Raw genomic sequence first — 19,755 nt, 5'->3', positions numbered from 1 at the left:
CCGTCTCCTTTATGCATGCCCCTCGCAATTTTGAAACATCCCTGTCAAATTTCCCTCCCATCATCAATGGAAAACAAACCCAGCCTATCAGACCTTTCATCATTGCTGTATTTTTCTGGTCCTGGGAATGTTGGTGCAAATCTCCTCTGTCGCCTCTTTAGCACAATCACATCATTTTCCATCATGGAGTGACCAGAACTGCATACCCTAGTCAGGTTGATGACCTAACCAATGGTTTATACGGTTCCAGCATTTCTGTCATCTACTATGCTTCGGCCAAAAAAGGAAAGAATTCAATTTGCCTTCACAACCACCTGATTGACTTAATTTGCTACCTGCAGGGATGTAGGAACGTTGTAGGGAGGCGATGGCTAGTGATATTATCTGTTAATTCAGTGACCCAGGTAATGTTCTGGGCACTGAGGTTCAAATCCCATCACGACAAATGGTTGAATTTGAATAGGGAGAAAAAATCTAGAATTAGGAGTCTAACGATGACTATGAATCCAATGACAATTATTAGAAAACCCATCTGGTTCACTAATATCCTTTAGCGAAGGAAACTGCTGCCCATTCCTTGTTTGACCTTCATGTGACTCCGGACCTCAGCAATGTGGGTTACTCTTAAGTGCCCTCTGGGTTATTAGGAATGGGCAATAAATGCTGGCCTAGCTAGTGATGCCTTCATCCCATGAATGAATTTAAAAATGCCTAGCAAGGTCCATACCCACGTCTTAGTATTCTCCAATTAACTGTGTCCCTTTGCTCTTTTTGACCTCCCTAAATGCATGTAGAATCACTACAGTGCAATAGGCCATTTGGGCCAAGAAGTCTGCAACGACCCTTTGAAGAGCATCCCACCCAGACACAGCCCCAACTCGATCCCCATAAGATTGCATTTCCCATAGTTAACACAGCTAGCCTATACATCCCCGGACACTACAGGCAATTTAGCATGGCCAGCCCACCTAACCTGCACATCTTTGGACGGGGGTGGGAAACCGGAGCACCCAGGTACAAGGAGAACATGCAAACTTCATACAGACAGTGACCCAAGCCTGGAATTGAACTTGGGCCCCTGGCATTGTGAGGCAGTAGTGCTAACCGCTGTGCCACTGTGTTGCCCAAATGTTTCTTCAAGTTAAATTCCATCTGCTACTTTTCTCTCCAGCTGCCCAGTCCACTGATATCTTCCAGCAATACACTGCTACCCTCCTCATTGTCAGTCATGCAGCCAAATTGTGTGTCATATTCACCCTTGTTGGTCATGACCAGCAACTATGCCCAAGTCGTTAATATATGCCACAATAAGCAGGGACTTGTTTGTGAGCCTTGTGAAACCCCACTGGAAATAGCTTTCCAGTCACAAAAACACCAGTCAACAATTATCCTTCATTCCCTTACACCGAACAAATCTTGTATCCAGTTTGTTAAATTTCCCTGGATCTCAGGGGCCTTTCGTTTTTAAACAAATCTGCCATTCACAAGTTTGTGCTTTGCTAAAATTCATGTAGACCACCTCAACTGCACTACCCTCATCTGTCCTCCTTGTTACTTCATCAAAATATTTGCTCAAGTTAGGCACATTCTTCCCTTCACAAATCAATGCTGACTAACCGTGATTAATTCACACCTTTCCAAGGGGCATGTTATCCTGTCTTTCAGAATTGATTCCAATAATTTGCCCAGTACTAAGGTCAGACTAACTGGCCTGTAATTATTTGGTCTATCCCTTGCTCCCTTTTTAAACAAAGATGAACCTTTCTGACTGCATGCAATGAAAATTGTAATGAAGATCCTCGAGACAGGGAGGTCAATCAGCAATGAACCATTGTTATTTGAAAGTGTCTCTAAAACCGGTTGTGACTTTTTTCTTGCAAATTGAGACACTTCAGGAGAAGAACTGCTGGCTTTCTTTATAACAACAGAATTCAGCCACAGCTTTCTCAGTGTCTGTTAAATGAAATATGTACATTTTGAATTGTTGAGTTTCTGACTGGTCTTATTTAGGTTTTAACAGAGAGGGAAGAAAAAGTCTGAGAGTCAGTTATGGATGGAGGACTGCCTATAATTTGGGGCAGTAAATAGGCAGCGTTACTTCTAACTGACAGAATAATCTTAGCAATTGAACTGCAGCCTGCTGTCATGGGCACAGGGTGAAAGGGGTTAAGAATGACAATTTATACCCTTTGTATCGTGCCTTAGAAGCAATGAAAAGTCCCAAGGCACTTCACAGGAATGCTATAAAGCAAAATTACACAGCAAGTCACAGAAGGCAATACTGCAGTCTATTTAGCATTCCAGTACAGAAGCTCAGATTGTAGGACGCCTTGCTTTCTACGTTATTAAAGTATTGTTTTTCTTAGTTAATTTTATTTCCCTCTTCTGCTCTTTCTCTTCCTGAAGTGTCTGGCTGAAGATGTGTTGCAGCTCTCCAGGGTTCAGCAGCATTGAATATCTCATTAGCTGTGCCTCACATACACGGCAGTCACTGTAGGTCGGCAAGACCTTTTATTTGCACAAGAGGCATCACAACCACAGCACAGCCTACACATATGTGTAGATGAGCATCACACACACAAATTCCCACCACTAACAAAAGCCAATTATTTTTAGTCAACCTATTTATTTAGACATTATATGACACAGGGCGATTTTGAATCCAGACCTTCCCGACTCTCTCACCTGTTTAAGATCTGCCAATTCCCAACGTAGAACTGTGGAAAATTTACAGCACAGAAATAGGCTACTTGGCTCCTCATGTCTGTACCCAGAATTAACCCAGGACCACAGCAGGGACCACGGTCACCCTGTTGAAATTTTGGATAACCTCTGCTTTTTGATTTGAGCGAACATTTTGAGCACCAATGGGTTAATATGCGAATAATTGATTTCCTGTAAAAGGCCTTAAAGACATGCACCAAAGCAGATTTTCAATTTAATGCCTTGCCATTAAATAATCCCCAGGGCTGAATGGAGAAATCATTCGCGGAAGGTTTTGAACCTCTGACTGAGCCCATCTGATTTTCTGTCCATTAATTTAAGTGTTTCATTTCAGTGCTCACTGTCCAATTTTCCTCCATGTGCCCAACCCAAATGATTATTTAATGGCCAAGAATAAAAGGGCAAATTCTGTCACACGTAATGCACAAGATGCAAAAGGCTGTTGCAGGAAGACGATGCCTTCAAAGCAACCTGCCACCTTTCAGTGTTTTTCTGCTTATTGCAAGCATTCTTTTATAATTTGTCATCTGACTGATGATATTTCTTTTCCCTCCTTGTTTCCAACATCTCTTTCCCACTTGCCATTTGCTTCTTTGCTCAATATTCCTCCCAATCTACAACTATGCACATTCTTCCATCTCCTGGTAATCTGGGTGTCTTAAAATCACAATTCACCAACTCACTGAGCCTTTTCAGAGGCCAGGGAGGCCTTCCAGCTTTAATCCCTGGCACACCATCACCCAGTGTTCCTGACTTCCTTCGAACTTCACCCATCACTGAGCGACTAATTCTACCTCTTCCATCCCCATTAGTCCACCTATTGGTGTCCCACTTTGTGAGCTTGACCCTTCACCTCCAATTTCACAAATTTCCGGGAAGGAAATGGAGAGTTGACCACGTTGTACATGAAGCTGCTTGTATTCCTTTCTCACTGCATCCCTTTACAAGCAGTTCCATGTTGACTGCACTGGTCACACCTGACCCAAGTAATTATGAGTGTCTGGGAGTGAGCAGTACAGGGGCTAATTCAATCTACGAAATTCAGATGGGCAGTCTACATCTGAGCCCTGGGACTGAATAACAGGCAGTTCATTCTTAAAACACGTATTTGACTATTTGCAATGAGTTTAATGAAAGAAAATTAGTGTAGCCAAAATTACATTGGTTGTATATTATTCAGTCTTTTTGATGGCAGAACTGCCTAATAGGATTCACAGGAGGGAATATGAGAACTATTTAGCAGTTTTCAAGCATGATTACAAGGGAATTAACAGCCTTGCATTTATTGTAAGGCAATTATTTAACAGTTCCAAAACAAAATTACAGGGAAATTAAAATGTATCATGTGTATATATTGTCTGTTTGCCATCTCCATTAAAAAAAAAGCAATTAACTGGGATTTTCACACACTAACCAATGTGGAAACCAGTCAGAAAAAAAAATCATTGATGATTCATCCGGGTATCCTTTCATTTAGCAGAATTGACTTGTTTTGGTCTATTCTACACACTCCGTGTTAATTATTTCATTCCTTTCCCAATCATGTGATACTCACAAAGAGCAAATGCCCCATTCCAGAGCCTCTTGGAGTGGCACTAGAAATGGTTTAATAGAGGAACTAAAGCACTGGATGCTGGTCCTTCAGTAAGCAAGTATCAAAAAATACACGAACAATCAATTTAAGGTTATCAGTCAGACTCTCTTCCTGTTGCTAGAAGCTGTGTACATTCATGGAGAGGGCCCAGAACTCTGCAGGCAGAAAGGAATATATTTATATCCAGGCATTGCACCTTTAAACTTTAGCAACTTTTTGAGGCCACATTATTTCCTGGTGCCTTTCACATGCCATGTCTCGACCAAACAGAAATACCCTGCCTTTTTTGAATTTAATGAAAAACGTAGGGTGACTGTTCCTTGGCACATTCTCTGTCAGTACAAAGCCAGTCAGAGTCCTCTTGCCAGCCAGTCAGTGCCCATTTCTCATGCTGTATAAATTGCCTTTGAGATTTGGTATTCTTAAAATTGTTTCCTGATGAATGCAAGATGAAAAGTTTTGTCAGCATGCGCCCTTTTTCCAACTTTACTCAAATTGTGTACGACCAAGTGACTCTCTGATCTCCGTTTCAAATATTACACAGAACATAGAACAATATAGCACAGTGCTGACCTCTTATCCGACTCTAAGATCAAACTAACCTGCATACCCTACATTTTAGTATCATCCATGTGCCTATCCAAGAGTCGCTTAACTGTCCCGAATGTATCTGACTCCACTACCACTGCTGGCAGTGCATTCCAAGCACTCACCACTCTCTGTGTGAAGAACCTACCTCTGACATCTCCCCTATACCTTCCTCCATTCACCTTAAAATTATGCCCCCTCGTGAAGTTCATTTCTGGCTTCTCCTCTGTCAGCCTATCTACATATTGAGTCAGAAATCCTTCCTGGACACACCTGACAAAATCTGCTCCGTCCAAACTGTTTGCACTTAGGAGGTTCCAGTTGATATTAGGGAAGTTGAAGTCACCCATAACAACAACCCTATTACTTCTCCTTCTTTCCAAAATCTGCCTCCCAATCTGTTCCCCAGTGTCTCTGTTGCTGTTGGGGGATCAATAGAAAACTCCCAATAAAGTGGCTGCTCCTTTCACCCATACTGACTCAGCAGACAAACCCTCCTCCACGACCTCCTTTTCTGTAGCTGTGATACCATCCCTGATTAGCAATGCCACTCCCCCATCTCTTTCACCTCTCTCCCTATTTCTTTTGCAAAACCTATACCCCGGAACATCCAATAACCATTCCTGCCCCTGTGTTATCTAAGTCTCCGTAATGGCCACAACATCGTAGTTCCAAGTACTGATCCATGCTCTAACTTCATCACTCTTATTCCTGACATTTCTTGCGTTAAAATAGACACACTTCAATGTTCTGTGATGAGCAGGGACCTTCTTTGCCAGATCATTGCCTGGGAGTAAAATCTAACATTTTCTGTCAGTGTTTGAACTATATTAATTTGTACACTACATAGATGTTAATGCACATTTAAAAACAAATAATAGAGGAATGCTGTGCACTGAACAGTTTTTGTATATGAATTGAGCAGCTGGAGAGTGTCCTGTGGAAAATCAGAGTTAGTTCCACACCCTTCCATTGATGTACTGCGATGCTGAATTAAGCTTTAATCTCATTCCTTTTGAGCAATGGGGCTCAAGTCCCCCATACCTCCGAGTGAAATCTTGACACCAATTTCTGTTGCGGTGGTGTGGGGACTGAGTAATGTAGGTGGGAAGGTGCCAGATTCAGTCAGCATTGAAATTAGTTAGTCTGAGCTGGGGCAAGGAGGAGCTTATACTTCAGTAAACCTGGTTGAACCCTAAACTATACTTGGATGTTGGAACGTAGAACACTGGGGATATCATCATGAACTGTCTGACCAAGTTTGAAAATGTACCGAATTTTCCATAAAACCTTTTGATAGACAGAGGAAATCATAGAACCCCGACGGTGTGGAAGCAGGCCATTTGACCCATCAAGTCCATACCGACGCTCTGAAGAGCATCCCACCCACACCCACCTCATTCCTGCACTTTCCATGGCTAATCCACCTCACTTGCACATTTTTGGACTGTGGGATGAAACCCAGAGCACCTGGGGGAAACCCACACAGACACAGGGAGAACATGCAAACTCCACACGGACAGTTGCCAGAGGGTGGAATCGAACCCACATCCCTCATGTTGTGAGGTAGCAGTGCTAACCAGTCAGTCACCGTGCCACCCATTCATCCATCAATTATTATAATGAAAAGATAGAAGGCAGCCATTTGGCCCAGTACCAGTATCAGTACCAACTCTTTGGAAAGCTTCCCAAATAGTCTCACTCACACCCTGTTTCTTCATAGCCCTGCAATTCTCCATGTTCAGTTAGTTATAATATACTTTTAAAAGTTATTGTTGCATTTCCTTCCACCTATTTTTCAGGCAGTACATTCCAGTTAACAACTTACTGAAAGAAAATATTCCTTATCTCACTTGTTGGAAAGCATATTTTTGTATATGTTGGAGAAAGCATCAGTTATTTCTCTGATGCCTCCCAATATTAAATAGTTTGTCAACACAAACAAGACATCCCTCACCACGAATAGCCATTTGGCAGTCGTGAGCCTGTATTCCAGTAGAATTCATTGTTTTCAAGAGACAGGGGCAGATAATCTGGAGAGTAGGATAATGAACTGAAAGAAAGGCTCTTCATAGGGCCATCACTAACATAATTTTGAGTCACCACAGGGAGAGCTGATAATTGTCACGCAGCTGTCTGGAAAGGTTTCTGAAATTATGTCATCTAAAACAGGAAAGCTGGAAGGTCAAATCAGTCGAGGCAATATTCACAAAACTTTCGGCTTGCACCTAAATTCATGGTAACCTGACACCAAGTCAAACCATATTTCCTCAGGGCAATACAGCAGGGTGCATGGTTCTTTGAAAGAGGTGTGAGTCCTCTCATAACTTTCACTGACTATCCCACTCATTATTAACTCATAAGCTCAAACCGCAATTTTTAATTCTTTAAGGTCTCTAAAATAAAATGCCTCATTGAAAACAAAGCACAAATAATCAACCAACTCTGCATCATACATCATTAAAAAACAAGATGTCGCTCGTTTATGTTCATCTGATGGAGCACTGTGGTCAAATCTCCCTGGTTTCTTTGTTTTCCCCTCTGAAATGGAACCATTTCCATTTTAACCTGTAGGCATTGTTCAGGTGATCAATGGGTTATTTTGCAGTAAATAGTTTGTACAGGTTAGCTGAAAAAGAAAGGGAAACATGTACTTAATGGCTGCTTACGTTGCTTCGTCAATTTAGTGTCAGTGTACCACATTGTCGACATTTATATGTGAGTCCATGTGTTCCAGATGCTCTCTGAAAGCAACGTAATGTCATTTTTATAAAGCAATAGGTTTAGGCTGACCAGCAACAACAGTGAGTGACATAACCTATCAAATCTGGCAGTGTAATGACTATATTTGGGACATAAGAAGCATTGTGTCACAAATTGAAGGCTCCATGTGATTATATTAAAACAGTAAGTCTAATGTGTCCACAGTATCCAGTGCTTTGTTGGTCATATGTGTAAGTTTCAGGAAGAGTATAAGTGATGTGGGATTAAAATTGCATTATCTGCACCTCCTGTTGTTTTATTAATGATTCCTTCAATTTCTTTGAAGTAGTAGTGTATTTTAGTTTGAACTACTGTCAAGGTTGCTGACTTTTGACAAGTCCCAACTGAGAACCTGATGGCATGAAGTCATTGCATGACCTCTGAGATTAACATTGTATAAGAAAGATTTACTTCTAATTAAATCATTAAATCATTGTTGCTTCAAAATTGTAAGTCACATTCTGAAAGTCAGATTTATCTTTTACAAATGCAAGGGAAATCCATTCACAATCCACGCTGTAGAACCAAGTAGGCTACTGGTTACTGTCTGCAAACACTAGTTTGTTACCCTGGGGAGATAAATATATGAATGAGGAGCAGGGATGGGCCTGCTGACCTCTCAACCCTGCTTTGTGATTTGACAAGATCAAATCTGATCTGATTGTGACCTCAATTCTATCTTTGTGTCTACCCCCTGATACGTTTCATCTCCCTTGTTAGTTAATCATTCACATAACTGTCTTTAAAATATTCAAGGACATGCCATTGCTGGCTAGACCAGCATTGTTTGCACATCCCTGATCACTCTAGGGGAGTTAAGAGTCAACCACATTTCTGTGGGTCTGGAGTCATATGTAGTTCAGACCAGGTGAGTACAGCAAATTTCCTTCCCTAAAAGACATGAGTGAATCAGACAGGTTTTTAGGACAATCGACAGTGACTACATGCTCGCCATTAGACCCAGATATATATTGAATTTAAATTTGACCATCTGCCTTGGTGGGATTAGCACATGGGATGGGGATTCGTCGTCCAGTGACATTTACCACTGCCTCCACATGCTGTTACACACAGAGTTGTCCTCCTTTTGCTTTTGCCACCATTCCTTGGCTTTATAAGTGTGAATATTCTCACCCATGTTCTCTTATCCCTCCATAGCCTCACTGACCCCCTGTTTCTATAACCCCCACCAGACTGAAAACTCTTTGAGATCTCTGCGCTCCTCCAATTCTGCCCTTTAGTACATCCAATCATTCTAAATTTCTAACAGCACTGGAAGGATGTCCCCAATGACTAGGGGTTCCAGAACCAGGGATCGCAGTCTGAGGATACAGGATAGGCCATTTATGACTGAGATGAGAAATTTCTCTACCTGTAGAGTGGTGTGAGCCTCTAGAACACCTTGCCATAGAAAACATTTGAGAGCAAAACATTGAATGTTTTCAAGATGGAGTTAGATGTAGTCCTTCATGCTAAAGGGATCAAAGTATTGGGAGAAAGTGAGAACAGGGTACTGAGTTAGATAAATGGCGGAGCAAGCTCAATAAAGCAAATGGCCTACTAATTGATGTGTCTCTATGTAACCTATCCCTCTTCTAACGCAGCATCTTTTTATATGACTTTGAGCCAAATTTAGTTGAATAACACTCCAATGAAGCACCATGGAACGACTTGCAACATTAAAGGTGCTATGTGAATGCAAGTTCTCCCAATGCACAACCTGATATTTGTCCATCATCACCAAAACAGATTATTTATTCATTACTTCATTGTTCTTGGAATACTGTTGCATGCAAATTGGCCACCATATTTCCGGCATTACAAGAACAATTCTTGCAAAAATTCTTTGTTTTCTGGTAAAATGCTTTGTAATGACTTGAGGCCATAGGATGTGCTATATAAATGATAGACTGTTTTTCTTTTTGGCACTAAGAAGTGCCCAAGTGGAATTAGTATTGACTCATCCTCTGGATTCCTGTCTAGCTGCCTGTCTATAATTATTTTCCCTCCAGTTGCAGTTTCCTCCTGACAGCATGCCAAGTTCTGAATTCATCACGGGTCGCCCACAGACAGACCCTTGTCTTTTCCCATCAGTGCATCAATACATTGCAGCCTTGAGCATGTACTCAAATAAACTTTAAACCACTTCTCACCTCCTACTTTGAAGGGCAACTAAAGATGGGCAATGATGAGGCAGTGATGATTCATTCTGAGTACAATATCCAATCTAGCCCTTTCCAGCAATACCTGCTGGGAAGCAGCAAAGTGAAATGTTGTGAATCTCTTTCAGTAACAAGTTTGTTGATTATTCGTGTTCATTCTTACTCATCATTCCTACTTCTACATCAGTCTGTGCGCAGATATTTCAACGTCCCTTCTCTTTGATGAACTTGACAGGCAAGTGATTTGACGCTGACTACAGTTTGAAATGCAAAATTATTCGACCACAATTTTTTGTTGTACTTCTTGAGTTTGGCGCCACAGGACAACTGATCTGCTGTTTGCAAATAATTGTATTGTGGTATTCTTGCATTGATGACGACTTCATACAAGACTCCAGCAGTTTTAATTACAGCTTTGGTCGGTTGGCTGTGGTTCCTTGTGAGATAGCCTTAATTATCATTGATTTCATGTTTAGGAACTTAGTATTGACATTCCTCAGGTGATGGATGATCTGAGTTAAGGTTCAAACTTATTTTGACAGCACTCTTGTTTATTCTGTACGCCACCATTCTTGCACCTTATTTTGCAGAGAACAATTGCATTAGATTTACATTTGGTGGTTTGTAGAAAGGAAACTATCTTCATTTTCTTGATTTTTTTCATTGGCATGATGCTCGATTCAGTATGTGTTGAGTAATGTATGGAACTTGAAATACGGTGAGTTCATCGGGTGTTTTTGATCACTGCCAGAGTCAGGCTTGATTGCAAATCTTTCTGTACCGACGGTCAGTGTTTGATTCATAGTCTAAAGGAGATGTGACAGTCCATTCAAAGTTTGGCACCAAATCAACAGCACAACTGAGATGGATACCAAAGACTGTTTGGTCTGAGACCAGGAAATGTACATAGTTGCTCTTTTGACCTTAATGTTATATAGGGCACAGTTGGGAAAAAGTGAATTCCTTCCTAAATTCTGAATTTTACCAGATCTCGGAGTGGTTGAGCTTGGAACCAAGCCTGAGAGAAGGTAAGTATTCCAGTCGTCACCCCTTAAAACAACATAAGCCACAGAAGAGCAGGTGGCTACAAGATCAGGTCTGAGGCTAGCAATTATGCAGCAAGTCATTCACCTCTCCATAAAGCCCGTCCACCATCCACAAGTCAGCTGTGTGACAGGATATTCCCCGCTTACCTGGATGAGTGCTGCTCCAACAACATTCAAGGAACACAAAACCATCCAGGAGGAAGCAGCTCATTTGATTTGCACCGCATCCACAAATATTAATTCCCTCCATCACCAATGCTCAGTAACAGCAGCCTCTGTAGAAAGATACACTGTAGAAGTTCACCATGTCTCTTTAAGCAACATCTCTGAACACAGGACCATGCACATCTAGTATCTAGAAGGACAAGTGCACTAAATACATGGGAACACTATCACTTGCAAGTTCTTCTCCAGGCTACTAACCATCTTGATGTGGAAATGCCTTGCTGTTCCTTCACTGTGGCTGGGTCCAAATCTTAAAATTCTCTCCCCAACAACACCCTCGGTGGACCAACATCAAATGGATTATGGTGGTGCAAGCAGGACCACGACCTTTTCAAGGGCCATTAAGGATGGGCACTGCTAATTCAGGCAGTGAAGGCCACATGCCCTGAATTAGCTTTCATAAAAGAGGTCAGTTCTGAGAGAAAGCCGTTTGGCTCTCTAATAATGCTTTCAGCAAAGATATCCCATCTCTTTACTAAGGAGAAAGCAAATGCAACCCTCTTTATAAAACCATGAGATGTCAGAGCTGTAGCCTATTCAGCCCATCGAGTCAGCTCCTCCATTTACTGAGATCATGGCTGGTATGATAATTCTCAACTCCACTTTCCTGTCTTTTGCCCATAATCCACGATTAAAACTCTGTCAATCTCAGTCTTGAATATACTTAATGATCAGCCTTGACAGTCTTCTCTGGTAAAGAATTCAATAGATTCACTACCATCTGATAGATGGCTTCTGTCCTAGCTGGGCATGACCCTTTACTCTTGAGACCATGCCCTCTGGCCCTAGACTCTCTGACAAGGAGAAACAACCTTTCCACACTTATCCTTTAGAATCTTACATTTTTCAATAAGGTTTCCTCTCATTCTGATAAACTCCAATGAATATGGGCCCAACCATCCCAACCTCTCCTCATTAGACAATTTCTGCACACCTAGGATCAACCTTGTGAGCTTCTTTGGATGCCTCCAATGCCAGTATATCTTTCTTTCAATAAGGGCCCAAAACTGTTCATAGAAGGCAGCATGGGTGGTTAGCAGTCCTTGCGCGACTGTGTGGTGTTTGCACGTTCTCCCCATATCTGCATGGGTTTCCTCCGGGTGCTCTGGTTTCCTCCCACAGTCCAAAGATGTGCAGGCTCAGTGGATTGGCCATGCTAAATTGCCGGTAGTGTCCAGGGATGTGTAAGTTATGTGGAGTAGCTATGGGATATGCAGGCTTACAGGGATAGGGTAGTAGGATGGGTCTGGGTGGGATGCTCTTTGGCGGGTTGGTGTGGACTTAATGGGCTGAATGGCCTGCTTCCACGCTGTAAGGATTCTGTGTGGTCTGGCAATTACCATAGCTTTAGTGAAACTTTCCCTTTTTAAACTCAATTCCATTTGTCTTCCTTATTACCAGCTAAATGTGTTTACTAGCTTTTACATGAGAACTCCCTAATCACTCTGTGTTGCGGCTTTATCCATTGAAATAATATTCATATCCTCTAGTCGTAATGCCAAAATGCATAACCTCACATTTTTTTCACATTATGTTCCATCTGCCAAGTTTCTGCCCATTCATTTCACCTGTCTGTATCCCGCTGCAGAGTCTTTGAGATATCCTCACCATTTGCCTTCCCACCTGGTTTTGTACCATTCACGTACTTGGTTATAGTACATTCATTTTCCTTGTCCAAGTTATTAATTTATATTGTAAATAATTGTGGTTCCAGCTGTGAATCCTGTGGCACCCCACTGGTTACAGGTTACCATTCTGAAATTGCTTAGCTTATCCCAACTGTCTGTCTTCGATTAGTTAGCCAATCTCTAATTTACTCCCCCCAGCACCATGGGCTCCTGTCTTATTAAGTAACCTAACGTGTGGCATGTTATCCCAGATCCAGTGTGTTTTCCATTCCCCAAAGACAATACATTAAACCTTAGCAAATACACAGCTGTTTTCTTTTTCCCTTGTCCCACAAATGAGACTCTTGTAGGCAGTGTATCACAGAGAGCTGGCAGCTCACGGTTTGTTGCTGCATGACTTATAAGATGTTTGCCCTGGTAACACCCTCAGTGTATGTAACATGTCTCATCATTAGATAGAGCCTCTGGCTTTCACCGATGGAAACTTCAGTTCATGTTGAGATCAATGAAGGAAGATAATTGGTTTTTGTGTGACAGTTCTTGTTGCACTCCAGTTAACCATTGTCAGCTGCAAATTATGTGATTACAATGAAATGAAGGGCTTCAGTTTTTCTCATGCACAAAGATATATTTGGTGTCTGAGGTTATTTAATCAAGATCTTAAAATGTCGAGCTTCCTTGTTCCACAATTATTTCCATTTTCTCTCCTCCCTGTCTTTGCTCCCTGGATTCCTGAACATCTCTGCTGGGATACAATGCCACAGATATCGGCTGACAATCTTTACATCAGTTAAGCGGCTTTTTCTCATTTGTGAGTGTTTGCATATTGCTGGACTCGTTTCATAAGGAGGGCATCGCCCAATATGCTGACCCTCTCTGCGCCTGCGGTCTGTCAGTGCTTATCCGATTCCAGCAAAGGCTCTGTGGATAGCTGAATGCAAGCTAATCTACCTGTTTCCAACATATGGCAATCTGAAAGCCTGACCATGGGCATGTAGCTGAGAGCATGAAAGTCTGGGGAAGCACCCTCCCTTCCCCTCTTTCTCCTCCGGCACTGTGTAACTTGACTGCTCTAATTTCGAAAGCAACTATCCAGAATCGGATGTGCTTGAGAATGGAAATGCCACACTTTATGGCATGTGCACACCAAGCTCTCTTGCTGGCTGTGCAGAATTGTTCTTGATTCATATAATTATAGTCGCTGACATGACACTTTCAGGTGATTTCTCCTGTTGACCCCACCTCCCCATCTCTACACAGTGAAACAAAGCGGAAGAAATTATGACACTGATGAATTTAATCCAACTGTTTTACATATTCAGGATAAAGTGCACCATTATTTCACTTGAAAGTGCGTCTTAGTTTTGGCACATGCATCAAATATATGCCACAGTGAAGAAATTACAGTCTTTCGCTGAGGAAGCATTTATAAGACCTTCCTTGGGTGCACAGTTTGTTTGAGGAAAAAAGATCAGAAGTCATGCAACACCAGGTTATAGTCCAACAGGTTTATTTGAAATCACAAGCTTTCGGAGCACTGTTCCTTCATCAGGTGAAGTGACAAAAGCTTGTGATTTCAAATAAACCTGTTGGACTATAACCTGGTGTTGTGTGCCTTCTGACCTTGCGCACCCCAGTCCAACAGCAGCACGTCCACATCGAGATATTTTGCTCAGAAGATTGTGCGATTTTGTAACATCTCTGCCTCAGAAGGTGGTGGAAACAGAGCCGTCGAGTATTTTTAAGGTGCAGGTAGAGGAGTTCTTGTTAAGCAGGTGGATTGAAGCTCACCAGAGTGAGGTGGGGTTGTCAAATTCAAAATGCAAAGAGAACAGCCATAATCTTAGTAAAGGGCAGAGCAGACTTGAAGGTCCAAATAGCCTACTTCTGCTCCTATTTCATATGTACTCGCGAAGCCATAAATAAATTAAATGCAAGCCTTTCTTCCTATATGAATTAATTTTTATAATGTGTTTCGCAGTCTTAGGACGTGCCAACACGCTTTACAGCCACTGAAATATTCTTACACTGTAATCACAGTTGTAATGCAGTAAATGTGAAAGCCAGTTTGTGCACGGCAAGGATCCGCAACAGCAATGCAATAATAACGAAATGATCTGGTTCCCCCTTGGTTTTGGTTCAGCACTGTTGAGTGATCCAGGTAATGAACATGAACTGGACCTCGCACTTCAGGAAAAATGCTTAGGCTTAGAGGTGACATACATTGCCAGACTCACCAGTATGACTCCTGAGGCTAAAGAGGTGAAACTATCGGGACAGCTTATCCTAACAAGGCATGTATTCCCTTGAGTACAAATGATTAATAAGTGACCTAATGGAGCTGTTTAAAGATGATGGAAGCTATAATTGGGTGAATGGTTAGAAACTATTTCCTCTGGTGCAGGAGATCACAACAGGGGACCATTGCCTTAAAATCAGACCACTGCCTTTCAGGGCTGATGTCTTTGCACAAAGACTGGAACTCTCACTGTCATAAGCCATAGGGGCTGGGAAGGTCAAAGATGAGAATGATGGATTTTTGTTATAGGTACTGTCATGACCCTTTGAATGGCAGAACAGGGTCAAGTTGCTGAATGACCTACTCCTGATCATATCTTCCTTTCTGCTTTTCCCGAAAGCATGACGACAGTGATGATAACCGTCAGGGCAAGAGGGAGGGAGGCAGTGAGACAGAGAGGGAAGAAGCGAGGCAGTGAGACAGTGAGGGAGGGAGAGAAGCAGTGAGACGGTGAGGTAGGGAGGGATGCAGTGAGATGGGGATGGAGGCAGTGAGACAGGGAAGAAAGTGAGAGGGAGGCAGTGAGACAGAGAGGGAGGGAAGGAGGCAGGCAGTGAGACGGGTGGGGAAGAAGGCAGCAAGACAGTGGGGGAGTGGAAGGGACAGAGGGAGGCAGTGAGACAGGGAAGGAGGGAGGCAGTGTGACAGGGAAGGAGGGAAGGAGTGAGACTCGAAGGGAGGGAAGGACGCAGTGAGACAGGGAGGGAGGCAGTGAGACAAGGAGGGAGGGAAGGAGGAAGGCAGTGAGACAAGGAGGGAGGGAAGGAGGGAGGCAGTGAGACAGGGAGGGAGGGAAGGAGTTAGACGTGAAGGGAGGGAAGTACAGGGAGAGGAGTGAGACAGAGCCTGAGGGAGGCAAGGAGACGGGAAGGGACAGCAGAAAAGAGACAGTGAAGAAGGGAGCTGCTCTGGTATTCAAAAAACAATCATTTGAAGTTACAAACGTCCCAACACAGGCATTCAAATCCATCCACGACAGCTGGAGAAGTTTAAATTCAATTAATAAAACCCAGAATTAAAAAGCTCGCATCTATAACAATGCCTATGAAACAATCACTGATAAGGTAAAAGCCTGTCTGATTCACTCATTCCCTTTCGGTAAGGAAATCTAACATCTACATGTGACCTCAAATCCATAGCAAAGCAGTTGACTCTTACCTGTTCTGGAAATGACTGAACAAATCACTAAGTTCAGGAGTAGTTCGGGACTCTTTACACCACTTTATTATTGTGCCTTTTGTTTATAATGCCACTTGTCCATCTTCTGACCACAATACATGACAACAGAACTTGCAGCATGAAGTTTCACCAGCCATGTGTCTTGTGGATTTCATTGGTTTTTCTAAGTGCTTCAGACATCTGTCACTATCCACCTTATTTGCTACATTTTTGAGTTTTGTATCACGTTGAAATCATCCACTGCCAACTCAACTGTACCTCATGAATATGTCCCAAAAACAGTACCGGTCCAAATACTGACCCCAAAAGGACATTACTATAAATTCCTCCAATCTGAAACTAACTGTTCACCATGATTCACTGCTTTCTGTCTCTTATCAAATTTCATACATATGCAGCCACTGCCCCTTTCGTCCCTTGGGTGTCAGTCTTGTTAACAAGTCTGTGAAATGGTACTTTATCAAACTTTGAAAGTCCATATATTCACCATCAATGGGGATTTATCACCTCAACTCTGGGGAACACCTCTGTGGTTAATTTATTGTTTGAGTAAATTTTATGTGTACTGACTTTCTTTTAAGCAGCAAAAACAAATTAATATGGTCGATAAGTCCTTTAATAAAGGCGTAATAAGCATTGGACTCATGTAGAAAGTTAGATTAATTATGAATCAGTGGAATAAATCATAACCTCTATACAGGATATCAGCACTCTCAGAATATAGGTTAATTGTGATAAATTAATTGAAAACCTATTAGCTTAAAACTAATTTTCTGTGGCACTAAATTGAAAGAGACTTTAATATCTTTATTTTTCCTATCATTTCCCTATATATTTTATGACAATTCCTGCTCAAGTCACTTTCCCAGTCCAGATTCTCACTTTGGGATTCTTCAGTTCTGGCAGTATCCGACTGTTCCTAACCTAGAATCTGTAGCTATTGTTTAGTGAGTACTTTAAAACTTCGTGCTGTCTCTTTTGCCCTAGTTGAACTTGCGCTTGTTTCTTCAGGAGCCCACCTTTGCGTCTTTTTGAATTTTTCACTCTTTTTCTGGTTCTCCAAATCCTTTTACATTAGTCCTTGTAGAATCCTAGATTAAGAAAATAGTCACACACATAGAAGGAGGCTGGTTGGCCCAGATAGCCCATGATGGGTCTCAGCAAGAACCATTTAGCTGGCCCCACACCCCACCCTTTCCCAGTAGACCAGCAATATTGTTTCTCATCAGGTAATTGTCCCATTCCCCTGAAGGGGTGCAGGGTTCAGGGAGGTGGGGTAATTTGGGATGATAAGCTGTGTTCTGTTTTGTGGCAGGTGGAAGGAAAACATCGAACAGAAAAGGAAATTGGCAAATTATGTAAAATATTGCCTAACATTTGTTGACAAGAAATTACTCAATATTGAAGAACTGACTACAGTGGTGGAAAAAGGAATGTCTGTGAATATCATTTTTTATAGACTTCTTGAAGCCATTGGAAAAAGGTCCTCATGAGAGACCTTTCAACAAACTTGACACTGTTGGAACCAAAGGCAATATGACAGAGTACTTTCTAAATGGTGCAAATCCAGATAGCAGTGAAGGCCCACGTGTCATGAATAAGTAGAGTAAATTGTCAAAAAGGCCAATGGAATGTTAACCTTTATGTCTAGACAACTAGACTAGAAAGTGTAGAAGCGATACCTTAGCCCAGGTGAGCCCATACGCAAAGTACTGTGAGCATTTCAGCGCAGTGCAAATTTGGAAGGATATGTCTTTATTTTGGAGGGAGTTAAACCAGCATTTGTCTGTGAGAATACTTGGACTCCCAACAGCTAAGCTGTGAAGAGAGATTGCACAATCTCAGATTCTGTTTCCTGAAATTTTAAAGATTATGGGGTGATGTAATTGATGTTGTCAAGATGGTAAGGGGGACAGAGGGAGGATCAATATTTGCAAGTTGGGAAGTCCTGGACTAGGCCTTAACAGAGCCAGATCTTTCAGAAGTGATGTTCGGAAACAGTGTTTCATGCAAAGGAAGGTTTGAGACTTGAATATTCAAATGGTATTTGTTGCTAGACCAACTGTTAATTTTAAATCTACGATTGATTTTTGTTATCCAATGGCTATATAGTGATAAGTAATTTATATGGAGTTAGCGGTCAGAGCAATCTTGATCTTAATGAATGGCAGGCGGGACTTGGTGTGGATCTGGGGGTTTAAATTGCCTGCTCCTCTTCCTGCAATCTTAACTGATATGTAACCCCAGTGCTCATCAGTAAACAGCTAAGAATTGCTCTGTATTTCTCTAAATAGAACATATGGTTCACCAGTGAAGTGACGAGCACTGTATACATGCAAATTCTAGCAACTTTTAGCATTATCTACAATGGCATCTCTTAATGCCATCTGACACATAGTTCATAGCCTTAAATTGCTCCTTATTGTTACTGACAAGCTTACAACAACTATGTAAGGGGAAAAGGAAGGGACGTTTATGCTGATAGCATGACCTGGAGATAGGTGAAAAGGTGCTTGGTTGGAGCATTAACACTGATGTCGAGATATTGTGTCAAGTAGCCTATCTCTGTGCTGCACACTCTATCACGTTCCAGTAAAAAAAAAAATACATTTCAAAAAAGGGACTGAATTTTGCAGCGTGCTGTGTTGCCAAAACCTATCTAAAAGGTAAGGTTCATCAACAATCCCAATGGTATCCATGCTGTAACTAATGCTGGAAGCAGTGCTAATCATTTAAAGGCAAGCCTTTGTCCTGATCTCAGGAGGAAGTCTGAATGGAATACTTCTGCAGGCTCAGCAGTTACAGCTGGGTCTGCACCACCTCCAGGAGGGCTGGGAAGCTCAGGGTCAGGGGTCTTGGCAGCGTAACTGGGAGGCCAGATTTAAGAGACTGGGAGAGGGAAGAAGGTTAAAAGCAGGTGATATACAAGTGTAGTGGTCCTGCGGGGAGTCCCGAACACTTGCCCGACAGCAGTCCAAACAGTTAGAACAACTGCACTTCCTTCCACTCAGGGTAATGTACCAGCAGTGCCAGGATAAGGCTAATCGCACTTAAATGACTATCAGTGGAACGCCTCCTCTTTCCCCTTACCCCTAGTGACCTTCCATTTCCCACCCCATGCGCACAAACACACGTGCACACACACACATGCATGCCCACGCGTGCACGCGCGCACACACACACACACACACACATAATTTCAAACAGGCAACAAGGCCGCTTGCGGAGGAGTGTAAAATCTATTCCATGCTTTCCCTTCACTTAAGATCTGATTAGGTAGTATTATGGCTTTTATTTTGATGAGTGAAGCCAACCACACTATCTCAGGAGCACATCCAGGGCCACCTCATGAGTGGAAATAACAAACGTGTCAAATTGTCATCTCTATCGGGCTCCCCTTGTAACATGTGCAAACTCACAGCGTGCGCTTTGTGGTGACACTTTTCGTTGGAAGTCTGAGAAATCACAAACTGGCTGGCAACATCATTTCTTTGTTGTGCAGCTCGTCTGAAAATATGATCTCTTGTTTCCTGGAGCCATGCAGGAA

The 19,755-nt window shown here is 42.2% G+C and overlaps 1 protein-coding gene across 1 annotated transcript in view; it reads left to right on the top strand.

Annotated features, from left to right (window-relative positions):
• Window positions 1–19,755, top strand: part of LOC109932135 (teneurin-3) — a 793,882-nt gene that overhangs the window by 555,726 nt on the left and 218,401 nt on the right. The gene's annotated exons all lie outside the window — the stretch shown is intronic.

Source organism: Rhincodon typus, chromosome 3 (genome assembly GCF_021869965.1).
Source record: "Rhincodon typus isolate 14 chromosome 3, sRhiTyp1.1, whole genome shotgun sequence".
Lineage (NCBI taxonomy): Eukaryota > Metazoa > Chordata > Chondrichthyes > Orectolobiformes > Rhincodontidae > Rhincodon > Rhincodon typus.
Note: the sequence above shows the minus strand (reverse complement) of the source record. Positions and strands in the feature narration are given on the sequence as shown.